Source organism: Pristiophorus japonicus, chromosome 2 (genome assembly GCF_044704955.1).
Source record: "Pristiophorus japonicus isolate sPriJap1 chromosome 2, sPriJap1.hap1, whole genome shotgun sequence".
Lineage (NCBI taxonomy): Eukaryota > Metazoa > Chordata > Chondrichthyes > Pristiophoridae > Pristiophorus > Pristiophorus japonicus.
In genome coordinates this window covers 273,489,258-273,505,191 of record NC_091978.1, presented here as the reverse complement: position 1 = coordinate 273,505,191, position 15,934 = coordinate 273,489,258, and the positions used below count along the sequence as shown (strand labels likewise).

Genomic DNA, 15,934 nt, shown 5'->3' with positions numbered 1-15,934 from the left:
TCCATGATCAGATCAGCCATGATCGTATTGAATGGCGGAGCAGGCTTGAGGGGCCATATGGCCTACTCCTTGTTGTGTATCTGTAAAGCATGCACTCCCATGTTCTGCCACCAGGGAGCGCATCTCCTGAAGTCCCAAGGGATCCCAGCATCCCTTGGGAGCACTGTATATAAGCCGGCCCCTAAGGCCTGTTCCTCACTCTGGAGTGTCTTTTAAAGACTGAGGTCACTGTTACTTTAACCTCCCTGTGTGCAGCCTCATCTGTGTTAGGAGCACAATAACTGGCGACGAGAATACGAATCCAACGCAAAGATGCAGCAAACTGTGGGCATCCTGGAGAAGTTCTCGGAGGGTGAGGACTGGGATGCCTATGTCAAACGGCTAGACCAGTACTTTGTAGCCAACGAGCTGGACGGAGAAGGAAGCGCTGCAAAAAGGAGAACTGTCCTCCTCACAGTCTGCGGGGCACTGACTTACAGCCTCATGAAGAATCTTCTGGCTCCAGTGAAACCCACAGATAAGTCATATGAGGAGCTGTGCGCACTGGTTCGTGAGCATCTTCACCCGAGGGAGAGCGGCTGATGGCGAGGTATCAGTTCTACACTTGCCAGCGATCTGAAGGTCAGGAAGTGGCGAGCTACATCGCCGAGCTAAGGCGACTTGCAGGACAATGTGAGTTTGATGGCTACCTGGAGCAAATGCTCAGAGACTTTTTTGTACTGGGCATTGGCCATGGGACCATCCTACGAAAACTTTTGACTGTAGAGACACTGACCCTCAGTAAGGCCATTGCGATAGCACAGGCGTTTATGTCCACCAGTGATAACACCAAACAAATCTCTCAGCACACAAGTGCAAGCAATATTCATAAATTAACTGGAACTGTGTTTGCAAGCAGAAATGTACAAGGCAGAACCCACGTGTCTGCAACTGCCAGCAGGCCTTAGGTGACCCAGATGACTCCGAGTCCCCAACAAAGGATGAATGCAAGGCAATTCACACTTGTTGATGTTGTGGAGGCTTCCATTCAGCCTATTCATGCCGCTTCAAAAGGTATGTTTGCAAGAGCTGTGGAACAATGGGGCACCTCGAAAACCTGCTAACCACCACGTGGCAGAGGAAGATCGGTCCATGGTGGATCAAAGCAGTTTCGAGTCTTAGAGAGAGGAGGCAGATGCTGAAGTACACAGGGTGCACACATTTTCGACAAAATGTCCACCTATAATGCTAAATGTAAAATTGAATGGCTGCCCGTAGCCATGGAACTGGACACTGGCGCTAGCCAATCCATCATGAGTAAAAAGATGTTTGAGAGACTGTGGTGCAACAAGGCACTCAGACCAGCCATGAGCCCCATCCACACGAAACTGAGAACGTACACCAAAGAGCTTATCACCATGGTCAAGGTCACCTACGAGGGCACGGTGCACAAACTGCCACTCTGGATTGTCCCGGGCAATGGCCCCACACTGTTTGGAAGGAGCTGGCTGGGCAAAATCCGCTGGAACTGGGATGACATCCGAGCGCTATCACATGTCGATGAGGCCTCCGGTACCCAGGTTCTTAACAAATTTCCTTCCCTTTTTGAGCCAGGCATTGGAAACTTTTCCGGAGTGAAGGTGCGGATCCACTTGGTCCCAGAGGCGCGAGCGGTACCTCACATGATGAGGGAGAGAGTGGAAATCGAGCTGGACAGGCTGCAACGCGAGGGCATCATCTCCCCAGTGGAATTCAGTGAGTGGGCCAGCCCGATTGTTCCAGTACTCAAAAGTGATAGCACGGTCAGGATTTGCGGCAATTATAAAGTAACTATTAATCGTTTCTCGCTACAGGACCAATACCCACTACCTAAGGCAGACGACCTATTTGCGACGCTGGCAGGAGGAAAGACGTTCATCAAGCTCGACCTGACTTCGGCCTACATGACGCAGGAGCTGGAGGAGTCTTCGAAGGGCCTCACCTGCATCAACACGCACAAGGGACTGTTCATCTACAACAGATGCCCGTTTGGAATTTGGTCGGCTGCAGCGATCTTCCAGAGAAACATGGAGAGACGACTCAAGTCGGTACCACACACGGTGGTCTTTCAGGACGACATATTGGTCACAGGTCGGGACACCGCCGAGCACCTACAAAACCTGGAGGAGGCCCTCCAGCGATAGGATCGCGTAGGGCTGCGGCTGAAGAGGTCGAAATGCGTCTTCGTGGCAACAGAAGTGGAGATTTTGGGGAGAAAGATCGCAGCGGACAGCATTCGGCCCACAGATGCCAAGACAGAGGCTATCAGGAACACAGCCGGAACGCGGCCAGGCCACAGAACATCATGGAGCGGCGGTCGTTCCTGAGACTCCTCAACTATTTTGGTAACTTCCTACCAGGGTTAAGCACCCTTTTAGAGCCCCTATATGTGTTATTGCGCAAAGGTGAGAACTGGGTATGGGGAAAAAAAACAAATAATTGCTTTTGAGAAAGCCAGAAACATTTTATGCTCCAACAAGCTGCTTGTATTGTATAACCCGTGTAAAAGACTTGTGCTAGCATGTGACACGTCGTCGTACGGAGTCGGGTGTGTATTACAACAAGCTAATGTTGCGGGGAAGTTGCAACCTGTCGCCTATGCCTCCAGGAGCTTGTCTAAGGCCAAGAGGGCCTACAGCATGATTAAGAAAGAGGCATTAGCGTGTGTGTTCGGGGTAAAGAAAATGCATCAGTACCTGTTTGACCTCAAATTTGAGCTGAAAACCGATCACAAGCCCCTCACATCCTTGTTCGCTGAAAACAAGGCGATAAATACTAATGCCTCAGCCCGCATACAAAGGTGGGCACTTGCACTATCAGCGTATAACTATACCATCCGCCACAGGCCAGGCACCGAGAACTGTGCAGATGCTCTCAGTCGGCTACCATTGCCCACCACAGGGGTGGAAATGGCGCAGCCTGCAAACTTGTTGATGGTGGCGCAGCTCACAGACTTATTGATTGTCATGGAAGCATTTGAAAATGATAAATCACCTGTCACGGCCCGCCAGATTAGGACTTGGACCAGCCAAGATCCTCTACTGTCCCAAGTAAAAAACTGTGTACTGCATAAAAGCTGGGCCAGCATCCCCGTTGAAATGCAAGAGCCAATCAAGCCGTTCCAGCGGCAAAAGGACGAGCTGTCCATTCAGGCAGACTGCCTGTTGTGGGGTAACTGCGTAGTGCTACCCAAAAAGAGCAGGGAGACGTTCATCTCGGATCTCCACAGCATACACTCGGGTATAGCAATGATGAAAGCGATAGCCAGATCCCACGTGTGGTGGCCAGGTATCGACTCTGACTTAGAGTCCTCTGTACGGCAATGCAGCGTATGTGCTCAGTTGAGCAACGCGTCCAGAGAGGCACCACTAAGTTTGTGGTCCTGGCCCTCCAGACCATGGTCGAGGAGCCATGTCGACTATGTGGGCCCGTTTCTCGGTAAAATGTTCCTGGTGGTGGTGGATGCTTTTTCAAAATGGATTGAATGTGAAATAATGTCGGGAAGTACCGCCACTGCCACCATTGAAAGCCTGAGGGCCATGTTTGCCACCCACAGCCTGCCTGACATACTGGTCAGTGACAATGGGTCATGTTTCACCAGTGCCGAATTTAAAGAATTCATGACCCGCAATGGGATCAAACATGTCACCTCAGCCCCATTTAAACCAGCCTCCAATGGGCAGGCAGAGTAGGCAATACAAACCATCAAACAGAGCCTTAAACGAGTCACAGAAGGCTCACTCCAAACCACCTATCCCGAGTACTGCGCAGCTACCGCACGAGCAGTCCGGGGAGCGTCGAGAGAGGCGGGAGTCGAGAGAGGCAGCGGCCTATAAAAGGTTCAGCAGTCCGGGGAGCGTCGAGAGAGGCGGGAGTTGAGAGAGGCAGCGGCCTATAAAAGGCTCAGCAGTCCGGGGAGTCGAGAGAGGCAGCGGCCTATAAAAGGCTCAGCAGTCCGGGGAGTCGAGAGAGGCGGGAGTCGAGAGAGGCAGCGGCCTATAAAAGGCTCAGCAGTCCGGGGAGCGTCGAGAGAGGCGGGAGTCGAGAGAGGCAGCGGCCTATAAAAGGCTCAGCAGTCCGGGGAGTCGAGAGAGGCGGGAGTCGAGAGAGGCGGGAGTCGAGAGAGGCAGCGGCCTATAAAAGGCTCAGCAGTCCGGGGAGTCGAGAGAGGCGGGAGTCGAGAGAGGCAGCGGCCTATAAAAGGCTCAGCAGTCCGGGGAGCGTCGAGAGAGGCGGGAGTCGAGAGAGGCAGCGGCCTATAAAAGGCTCAGCAGTCCGGGGAGTCGAGAGAGGCAGGAGTCGAGAGAGGCAGCGGCCTATAAAAGGCTCAGCAGTCCGGGGAGCGTCGAGAGAGGCGGGAGTCGAGAGAGGCGTGACTTGTGCAGCTCCAGCTGAGAGAAGTCAAAAAAGAAGTAGAAAGAAATCAAAAGGTGACGTCACAGCCAACGTGGTAAGTGATTGGCTGCTGATTGGTGAGTAGTTTTTCTTTTTCTTTATTAGTCAGTAACTTTTAACATTGTTGTCGGCAATTTAAGTGTATCTAAGGGTTAAGTCATGGCAGGACAGCTCGGTCACGTGATATGCTCCTCCTGTACCATGTGGGAACACGGGGACAACACCAGTGTCCCTGACGACTACATGTGCGGGAAGTGTGTCCACCTCCGGCTACTGACGGTCCGCGTTGCGGAGTTGGAGCTGAAGGTGGATTCACTCTGGAGCATCCACGATGCTGAGAATGACGTGAGTATCACGTGTAGCGAGTTGGTCTTACCGCAGGAGAAGGGTCCACAGCCAGTGAGGGAATGGAAGACCAGCAGGAAGAGTAGTGCAAGGAAGGTAGTGCAGGTGTCCCCTGTGGTCATCCCACTGCAAAACAGATACACTGCTTTGAGTGCTGTTGAGGGGGATGACTCATCAGGAGCGGGCAGCAGCAGCCAAGTTCATGGCACCGTGGCTGGCTCTGTTGCACAGGAGGGCAGGAAAAAGAGTGGGCGAGCGATAGTGATAGGGGATTCAATTGTAAGGGGAATAGATAGGCGTTTCTGCGGCCGCAACCGAGACTCCAGGATGGTATGTTGCCTCCCTGGTGCAAGGGTCAAGGATGTCTCGGAGCGGGTGCAGGACATTCTAAAAAGGGAGGGAGAACAGCCAGTTGTCGTGGTGCACGTTGGTACCAATGACATAGGTAAAAAAAGGGATGAGTTCCTACGAAATGAATTTAAGGAGCTAGGAGCTAAATTAAAAAGTAGGACCTCAAAAGTAGTAATCTCGGGATTGCTACCAGTGCCACGTGCTAGTCAGAGTAGGAATCGCAGGATAGCTCAGATGAATACGTGGCTTGAGCAATGGTGCAGCAGGGAGGGATTCAAATTCCTGGGGCATTGGAACCGGTTCTGGGGGAGGTGGGACCAGTACAATCCGGACGGTCTGCACCTGGGCAGAATCGGAACCAATGTCCTCGGGGGAGTGTTTGCTAGTGCTGTTGGGGAGGAGTTAAACTAATATGGCAGGGGGATGGGAACCAATGCAGGGAGATAGAGGGAAACAAAAAGGAGGCAAAAACAAAAGACAGAAAGGAGATGAGGAAAAGTGGAGGGCAGAGAAACCCAAGGCAAAGAACAAAAAGGGCCATTGTACAGCAAAATTCTAAAAGGACAGAGGGTGTTAAAAAAACAAGCCTGAAGGCTTTGTGTCTTAATGCAAGGAGTATCCGCAATAAGGTGGATGAATTAACTGTGCAAATAGATGTTAACAAATATGATGTGATTGGGATTATGGAGACGTGGCTCCAGGATGATCAGGGCTGGGAACTCAACATCCAGGGGTATTCAACATTCAGGAAGGATAGAATAAAAGGAAAAGGAGGTGGGGTAGCATTGCTGGTTAAGGAGGAGATTAAGGCAATAGTTAGGAAGGACATTAGCTTGGATGATGTGGAATCTATATGGGTAGAGCTGCAGAACACCAAAGGGCAAAAAACGTTAGTGGGAATTGTGTACAGACCTCCAAACAGTAGTAGTGATGTTGGGGAGGGCATCAAACAGGAAATTAGGGGTGCGTGCAATAAAGGTGCAGCAGTTATAATGGGTGACTTTAATATGCACATAGATTGGGCTAACCAAACTGGAAGCAATACGGTGGAGGAGGATTTTCTGGAGTGCATAAGGGATGGTTTTTTAGACCAATATGTCGAGGAACCAACTAGGGGGGAGGCCATCTTAGACTGGGTGTTATGTAATGAGAGAGGATTAATTAGCAATCTCGTTGTGCGAGGCCCCTTGGGGAAGAGTGACGATAATATGGTGGAATTCTGCATTGGGATGGAGAATGAAACAGTTAATTCAGAGACCATGGTCCAGAACTTAAAGAAGGCTAACTTTGAAGGTATGAGGTGTGAATTGGCTGGGATGGATTGGCGAATGATACTTAAGGGGTTGACTGTGGATGGGCAATGGCAGACATTTAGAGGCCGCATGGATGAACTACAACAATTGTACATTCCTGTCTGGCATAAAAATAAAAAAGGGAAGGTGGCTCAACCGTGGCTATCAAGGGAAATCAGGGATAGCATTAAAGCCAAGGAAGTGGCATACAAATTGGCCAGAAATAGCAGCGAACCTGGGGACTGGGAGAAATTTAGAACTCAGCAGAGGAGGACAAAGGGTTTGATTAGGGCAGGGAAAATGGAGTATGAGAAGAAGCTTGCAGGAAACATTAAGACGGATTGCAAAAGTTTCTATAGATATGTAAAGAGAAAAAGGTTAGTAAAGACAAACGTAGGTCCGCTGCAGTCAGAATCAGGGGAAGTCATAACGGGGAACAAAGAAATGGCGGACCAATTGAACAAGTACTTTGGTTCGGTATTCACGAAGGAGGACACGAACAACCTTCCGGTTATAAAAGGGGTCGGGGGGTCTAGTAAGGAGGAGGAACTGAGGGAAATCCTTATTAGCCGGGAAATTGTGTTGGGGAAATTGATGGGATTGAAGGCCGATAAATCCCCAGGGCCTGATGGACTGCATCCCAGAGTACTTAAGGAGGTGGCCTTGGAAATAGTGGATGCGTTGACAGTCATTTTCCAACATTCCATTGACTCTGGATCAGTTCCTATGGAGTGGAGGGTAGCCAATGTAACCCCACTTTTTAAAAAAGGAGGGAGAGAGAAAACAGGGAATTATAGACCGGTCAGCCTGACATCGGTAGTGGGTAAAATGATGGAATCAATTATTAAGGATGTCATAGCAGTGCATTTGGAAAGAGGTGACATGATAGGTCCAAGTCAGCATGGATTTGTGAAAGGGAAATCATGCTTGACAAATCTTCTGGAATTTTTTGAGGATGTTTCCAGTAGAGTGGATAAGGGAGAACCAGTTGATGTGGTATATTTGGACTTTCAGAAGGCGTTCGACAAGGTCCCACACAAGAGATTGATGTGCAAAGTTAAAGCACATGGGATTGGGGGTAGTGTGCTGACATGGATTGAGAACTGGTTGTCAGACAGGAAGCAAAGAGTAGGAGTAAATGGGTACTTTTCAGAATGGCAGGCAGTGACTAGTGGGGTACCGCAAGGTTCTGTGCTGGGGCCCCAGCTGTTTACACTGTACATTAATGATTTAGATGAGGGGATTAAATGTAGTATCTCCAAATTTGCGGATGACACTAAGTTGGGTGGCAGTGTGAGCTGCGAGGAGGATGCTGTGAGGCTGCAGAGCGACTTGGATAGGTTAGGTGAGTGGGCAAATGCATGGCAGATGAAGTATAATGTGGATAAATGTGAGGTTATCCACTTTGGTGGTAAAAACAGAGAGACAGACTATTATCTGAATGGTGACAGATTAGGAAAAGGGGAGGTGCAAAGAGACCTGGGTGTCATGGTACATCAGTCATTGAAGGTTGGCATGCAGGTGCAGCAGGCGGTTAAGAAAGCAAATGGCATGTTGGCCTTCATAGCAAGGGGATTTGAGTACAGGGGCAGGGAGGTGTTGCTACAGTTGTACAGGGCATTGGTGAGGCCACACCTGGAGTATTGTGTACAGTTTTGGTCTCCTAACCTGAGGAAGGACATTCTTGCTATTGAGGGAGTGCAGCGAAGGTTCACCAGACTGATTCCCGGGATGGCGGGACTGACCTATCAAGAAAGATTGGATCAACTGGGCTTGTATTCACTGGAGTTCAGAAGAATGAGAGGGGACCTCATAGAAACATTTAAAATTCTGATGGGTTTAGAGAGGTTAGATGCAGGAAGAATGTTCCCAATGTTGGGGAAGTCCAGAACCAGAGGTCACAGTCTAAGGATAAGGGGTAAGCCATTTAGGACCGAGATGCGGAGGAACTTCTTCACCCAGAGAGTGGTGAACCTGTGGAATTCTCTACCACAGAAAGTTGTTGAGGCCAATTCACTAAATATATTCAAAAAGGAGTTAGATGAGGTCCTTACTACTAGGGGGATCAAGGGGTATGGCGAGAAAGCAGGAATGGGGTACTGAAGTTGAATGTTCAGCCATGAACTCATTGAATGGCGGTGCAGGCTAGAAGGGCCGAATGGCCTACTCCTGCACCTATTTTCTATGTTTCTATGAGACTCCACTCGCTCACAGGGGTGCCCCCGGCTGAGCTACTCATGAAAAGGATACTTAAAACCAGACTCTCGCTGGTTCACCCCAACCTGCATGATCAGGTAGAGAGCAGGCGACAGCAACAAAATGTAAACGATGGTCGCCCCACTGTGTCACGGGAAATTGATCTGAATGACCCTGTGTATGTGCTAAACTATGGACATGGTCCCAAGTGGATTGCTGGCACGGTGATAGCTAAAGAAGGGAGTAGTGTGTTTTTAGTCAAACTAGACAATGGACAAATTTGCAGAAAGCACCTGGACTAAATGAGGCTGTGGTTCACAGACTGCCCTGAATCCCCCACAGCTGACACCACCTTTTTCGAGCCCACAACACACACCCAAAAGATCAACAATACCACACCAGACCAGGAAATCGAACCCATCATGCCCAACAGCCCAGCAAGGCCAGGCTCATCCAGCAGCCCTGCAGGACCAACATCATGCCAGCCCAGCGAGGGCACAGGCAACACACCAGAACCGACATTTGTACCGAGGCGGTCCACCAGGGAAAGAAAGGCTCCCGACCGCCTCACCTTGTAAATAGTTTTCACTTTGACTTGGGGGGGAGTGATGTTGTGTATCTGTAAAGCATGCACTCCCAGGTCCCGCCACCAGGGAGCACATCCCCTGAAGTCCCAAGGGATCCCAGCATCCCTTGGAGCATTGTATATAAGCCGGCCCCTAAGGCCTGATCCTCACTCTGGAGTGTCTTATTAAAGACTGAGGTCACTGTTACTTTAACCTCCCTGTGTGCAGCCTTTTCTGTGTTAGGAACACAATACTCCTGTTCTTATTTCTTATGTTCTTATGTAAACGTTGGGAAGACCAAAGCCATTTTCTTCGGTCCCCACCACAAACTCCGTTCTCTAGCCATCAACTTTATCCCTCTCCCTAGAATCTGTCTAAGGCTGAACCAGACTGTTCACAAACTTAGCGTCATATTTGACCCTGAAATGAGCATCCGACCACATTTCCGCAACATAAGACCGCCTATTTTCACCTTCGTAACATCTCCCAACTCCGCCCCTGCCTCAGCTCATCTGCTGCTGAAACCCTTTGTTACCTCCAGACTTGACTATTCCAATACACTCTTGGCTGACCTCCCACATTCTACTCTCTGTAAACTTGAGGTCATCTAAAATTTGTCTGCCCATGTTCTAACTTGCACCAATTCCCATTCACCCATCACCCCTGTGCTCACTGACCTACATTGGCTCCTAGTTAAGCAAAGCCTTGATTTTAAAATTCTCATCCTTGTTTACAAATCCCTCCATGGCCTCGCCCCTTCCTATTTCTGTAATCTCCTCCAGCTCCACATCCCCTGAGATATCTGCACTCCCCCTCTAATTCAATCGCCTATTTCAATCACTCCACCATTTGTGGCCGTGTTTTCAGCTGCAAAGTCGCTAAGTTCTGAAATTCCTTCCCTAAACCTCTCTGCCTCTCTTTCCTCCTTTAAGACGCTCCTTAAAATCTACCAAACTTTTAGTCATCTGCCCTAATTTCTCCTTATGTGGCTCAGTGTAAAATTTTGTTTTATAACGGTCCTGTGAAGCGCCTTGGGACATTTTACTATGTTAAAGGCACTATAACAAGTTGTTCTTGTTGATGTTGATTGGAACTTTTACCTCATTGTTCACATCGCACTATATATATATTCACACCTAAATCGCTGGAATGTTGAAACAATGATGGCTGAGCAATGTCAATTTAGCATCTGGGACCTCGTGACTGTTGTGCCCAATGGTCTATCTCCTTAAATAATGAAAGAAAGGATAGAGAAAGAAACAGCGAACGACGGAAAAGGAAATAAGGTATAATAGACTCACATTAGCAACAGAAAGAAAAATAAATAGAGAGGGAAAGAGAGTGGATTGAGAGAGAGAAAAAAGAAACAGAAAGGAAAAATAAGAAACAAATTAAAAAGAACAAGCCGAAATAGAGGACATTGTAACCCAGTGAGTTTGGAAATTGGTAATGAGTGAATGGCAGTGTAGGTGTGCAAAATGTACAAATATTATTGACCCATGAACTATAGAATCAGTGGCTCCATCCATCACGATGAGAAACAATAACCACCCAGTGGCTATGTCATTACATTGCTTCAGTAGGAACATAGGAATGTCTAGACAAAGAAAAAGACCAACATCCATCTAGTTGGCCTTCCAACATCCAGGTAGTTGCATGGTACACGATAATGGAGTTGTTAACTAATCATAATAATCAATCACTGTCAAATTAGTTTACAACAGACCCAGAAATGAAATAAGGAAAACCCCAGTGGTGGAAAACTGAGAAGCATTTTCCTTCCAAGAATGCTACACTTACCACATCATGTCTCAAATTACTCAGATACTATAACCCTAAATGTTATTTTCTGAAAGAAATGTATCTAATTGTGACTAAACAGCTTTGTATCCTGAAAATTATTGCCTTCCGACACTAATCGGACTGTGAATGGCAAGACTGGCACAAAAATATTGCCAAGGCAGATAAAACGATTTTAAAAATCTCTAGTTCAATTCACTACCTGCTGGAGTGAGACTTCACAACTTCAACGTTCCCTTTCTGGGCCTCTAAGTTTGAGTGTCATGTCAGGACCTTAAAAGACATCATTAGCAGGGTCCGTATGCATTACCAGCTCTAAATGGATGCAGTGAGATTAATTCACGTTAATGTAAATCCAGCAATTTTATAACACACAATGAATTTCATTGGGAAGGCTCACAGCTAGAAGGTAACTTTTTTGGTTTTGTCAAGACTAACGGCAGAGCGGCACAAATCGTCCAGCAATTTGTGGAGAATCGTAACTCATAGCGTATCTATTCTTCACCATAAATTGCTGGATTGTTTACATACTGATAATGGTGAGTGCCATTAATGCACCATTATTTTTTCAGCAATTTCTGGTTCAGTGTTTGTTGCCAATTTGTGGATAGTTCATAAGAACATAAGAAATAGGAGCAGGAGTAGGCCATTCGGCCCCTCGAGCCTGCTCCGCCATTTAATACGATCATGGCTGATCCAATCATGGACTCAGGTCCACTTCCCTGCCCGTTCCCCATAACCCCTTATTCCCTTATCGTTTAAGAAACTGTCTATTTCTGTCTTAAATTTACTCAATGTCCCAGCTTCCACAGCTCTCTGAGGCAGTGAGTTCCGCAGATCCACAACCCTCTGAGTGAAGAAATTTCTCCTCATCTCAGTTTTAAATGGGCGGCCCCTTATTCTAAGATTTTGCCCTCTAGTTCTAGTCTCCCCTATCAGTGGAAACATCCTCTCTGCATCCACTTTGTCAAGCCCTCTCATAATCTTATACGTTTTGATAAGATCACCTCTCATTCTTCTGAATTCCAATGAGTAGAGGCCCAACCTACTCAACCTTTCCTCATAAGACAATCCCCTCATCTCCGGAATCAACCTAGTGAACCTTCTCTGAACTGCCTCCAAAGCAAGTATATCCTTTTGTAAATATGGAAACCAAAACTGCACTCAGTATTCCAGGTGTGGCCTCACCAATACCCTGTACAACTGTAGCAAGGCTTCTCTGCTTTTATACTCCAGCCCCTTTGCGATAAAGGCCAAGATTCCATTGGCCTTCCTGATCACTTGCTGTACCTGCATACTGATCTTTTGTGTTTCATGCACAAGTACCCCCAGGTCCTGCTGTACTGCAGCATTTTGCAATCTCTCTCCATTTAAATAATAACCTGCTCTTTGATTTTTTTCTGCCAAAGTGCATGACCTCACACTTTCCAACATTATACTCCATCTGCCAATTTTCTTTCCCACTCACTTAGCCTGTCTATGTCCTTTTGCAGATTTTTTGTGTTCTCCTCACACATTGCTTTTCCTCCCATCTTTGTATCATCAGCAAACTTGGCTACGTTACACTCGGTCCCTTCTTCCAAGTCATTAATATAGATTGTAAATAGTTGGGGTCCCAGCACTGATCCCTGCAGCACATTACTAGTTACTGATTGTGAACTCGAGAATGAACCATTTATCTCAACTCTCTGTTTTCTGTTTGTTAGCCAATCCTTTATCCATGCTAATATATTACCCCCAACCCCGTGAACTTTTATCTTGTGCAGTAACCTTATATGTGGCACCTTGTCAAATGCCTTGTCACCTTCTGGACATGCATCCACTGGAAGCTAGGTTCAGACTGCCCCATATTTATTACACCAGCACCCTTACAACTGCAGAGAGAGAAGACTTTAATTGCATCACACTGGGTTAGATTCCCATAGTGAAAGTCTAGTATGCTTTCCTTCCATCTCTGCAGCCCTACACTATCCCCTCAAGGTGCATCACTTAAAGATGTCCCAAAAAGCATTAGCAGTAAGAGTGACCATAGCACTGACATCTGCGGCATACAATAAGATTGTTCTGGTTGTTTGGTTGCAACAAAATTCACTGTGGGTCAATCCATTTATTTTGTCATGTATCATTTGGAGCACTTTAGGTAACACTATGCAATTAAAAATGACGAGGGGCTTTCAGTTAAATTCAATTTTAATTGTCAAATTGACTCATTCGTAGCACACTTGCTTGAGTCAGAAGGTTGTAGGTTTAAGCATCCAAGACTTGAGGACATAATCGAGGCTGACACTTCAATGCTACGCTGAGCAAGAGCTGCGTTTTCAGAGGTGCCATCATTCAGATGAAACTTTAAGCAGAGCTCTTTTAAAAATCTCAGAGCCTTTCATAGATAAATAATTTTAAAATGAATACTAAGCCAAAGAAGCAGATATTAGAAGGGGTGTCTACATTTTTTGTCAAAAAGTTGGGTTTTAAAGGGGTCTTGATAGAGAAGAGTGGTATGGAGAAGCAAAACAGTATAGAAAGGAAATTCCAGTGTGTGGAGCCAAGCCAGCTGAAGGCAGTGCTGGGTGAAGGGAGCAAGAATGCACAGGAGGATGGGTTCAGAGGAATGGAGAGTTTGGGTGGATTGTGGCACTAGCAGAGGTTATAGACATAAGAAGAGATGAGGCCATGCAGAGGTTTGAACACGAGGATGAGAATTTTAAATTTGAGGTGTTGGAATCAATTTAGGTTAGTGAGGACAGGGGTGAGGGGAGAGGGAACTTGCTGCAGAATAGCATATGGGCAGTAGAGTTTTGAATGAGCTGAAATTTATGAAGGATGAAGGATGGGAGGCTGGCCAGGTCTGGAGGTGGCAAAAGTATGGTCTGAAGGTTTCAGTGGCAGATGGGCTGAGGTTGGGCAGAGACAGGCAATGTTACAGCAGGTGGTCTTTGTAACAGAGAGAATATGGGGTCAGAAGCACAGCTTAAGGTCAACACCATCAAGAACAGATTAAATGGTCACTTACCCCATTGCTACTTATAGGACCTTGTGTGCCATTTGGCTGCTATATTTGACTTTACTTCAAAAATTAATTCATTGGCAGGGAAATGCTTTGGGACATTTCTTAGGGTGTGTTAAGCATTATATAACCAAAATCTGTTTTCATGGCATATTTACTACCATTAGATTGGAACAGACAAAATCAAAAAAGCTGCATTACCGAAATGTGGGAAATCCTTGATAAAGCAGCTTAGAGTTACTAAATAACCAGCTGTAACTACTGTTAAGGTTCATTGCACTGTATAATGAGAGTTGCTAATCTGGTATTCACTGTAATATCTTTGGGTTGGATGTTTGCCTTCACCATCTGAGGCGACAATTTGGCAGAGTAGATTGCTGCCTTTTAGAGAATCGGCCCAGCTAGCCCAGAGTTTTCTCAAAAATGTAATTCTATCAATTTAAAGCTTAGTGAGTGCATTGTGTCTCATGCTGATTTATATGAATTTGAAGTATACTAACTGGTCAGCACACTGCAACATTCTCTTTCTCCTTTTACTCTCATAATCTGACTTTTGTTTCCGACACTGAATGTACAATTTCATTACCTGACTGATGGAATTATTTTCTATTTCAGCGATTTTCTAATGATTCTGGATTCCATAATCCGTCAAATGCAAACATAGGGGTAGAATTTTGTTTTCACTGTCTGGGTGGTAATCTGACTGTGTGGATAACCTACCCATTATTGAACCCACCTGATTGTATGTTCAAGCCTAATTGATAAGAACATAAGAACATAAGAAATAGGAGCAGGAGTAGGTCATTTGGCCCCTCAAGCTTGCTCCACCATTCAATAAGATCATGGCTGATGGATCATGGACTCAGCTCCACTTCCCTGCCCGCCCCCCATCACCCTTTACTCCCTTATCATTCAAAAATCTGTCTATCTCCGCCTTAAATATATTCAATGACCCAGCCTCCACAGCTCTCTGGGGCAGAGAATTCCATAGATTTACAGCCCTCTGAGAGAAGAAATTTCTCCTCATCTCAGTTTTAAATGGGTGGCCCTTTATTCTAAGACTACGTCCCCTAGTTATAGTTTCCCCTATGAGTGGAAATATCTTCTCCACCTTGTCGAGCCCCCTCATTATCTTATAAGTTTTGATAAGATCACCTCTCATTCTTCTGAACTCCAATGTGTATAGCCCCAACTTACTCAACCTATCCTCATAAGTCAATCCCCTCATCTCCGGAATCAACCTGGTGAACCTCTCTGAACAGCCTCCAATGCAAGTATATCCTTCCTTAAATATGGAGACCAAAATTGTATGCAGTATTCCAGGTGTGACCTCACCAATACCCTGTACAGTTGTAGCAGGACTTCTCTGCCTTTATACTCTATCCCCCTTGCAATAAAGGCCAACATTCCATTTGCCTTCCTGATTCCTTGCTGTACCTGCATGCTCACGTTTTGTGTTTCATGCACAAGGACCCCCAGGTCTCTCTGAACTGTAGCACTTTGCAATTTTTCTCCATTTAAATTATAATTTGCTTTTCTATTATTTCTGCCAAAGTGGATAACCTCACATTTTCCCACATTAAACTCCATCTGCCAAATTTTGACCACTCACTTAGCCTGTCTATATCCCTTTGCAGATTTTTTGTGTCCTCCTCACAATTTGCTTTCCCACCCATCTTTGTATCATCAGCAAACTTGACTACATTACACTCGGTCCCTTCATGCAAGTCATTAATATAGATTGTAAATAGTTGAGGCCCCAACACTGATCCCTGCGGTACCCCACTAGTCACTGTTTGCCAACCGGAAAATGACCCATTTATCCCGACTCTCTGTTTTCTGTTAGTTAGCCAATCCTCTATCATGCTAATATATTACCCCCAACCCCATGAGCTTTTATCTTGTGCAGTAACCTCTTATGTGGCACCTTATCAATGCCTTCTGTAAATCCAAATACACAACCATTC

At 46.5% G+C, this 15,934-nt stretch overlaps 1 protein-coding gene across 1 annotated transcript in view; it reads right to left on the bottom strand.

The window, feature by feature from the left end:
- The window catches only part of otop1 (otopetrin 1), a 33,883-nt gene that overhangs the window by 12,199 nt on the left and 5,750 nt on the right, over positions 1 to 15,934 (bottom strand). The window lies entirely within an intron of this gene.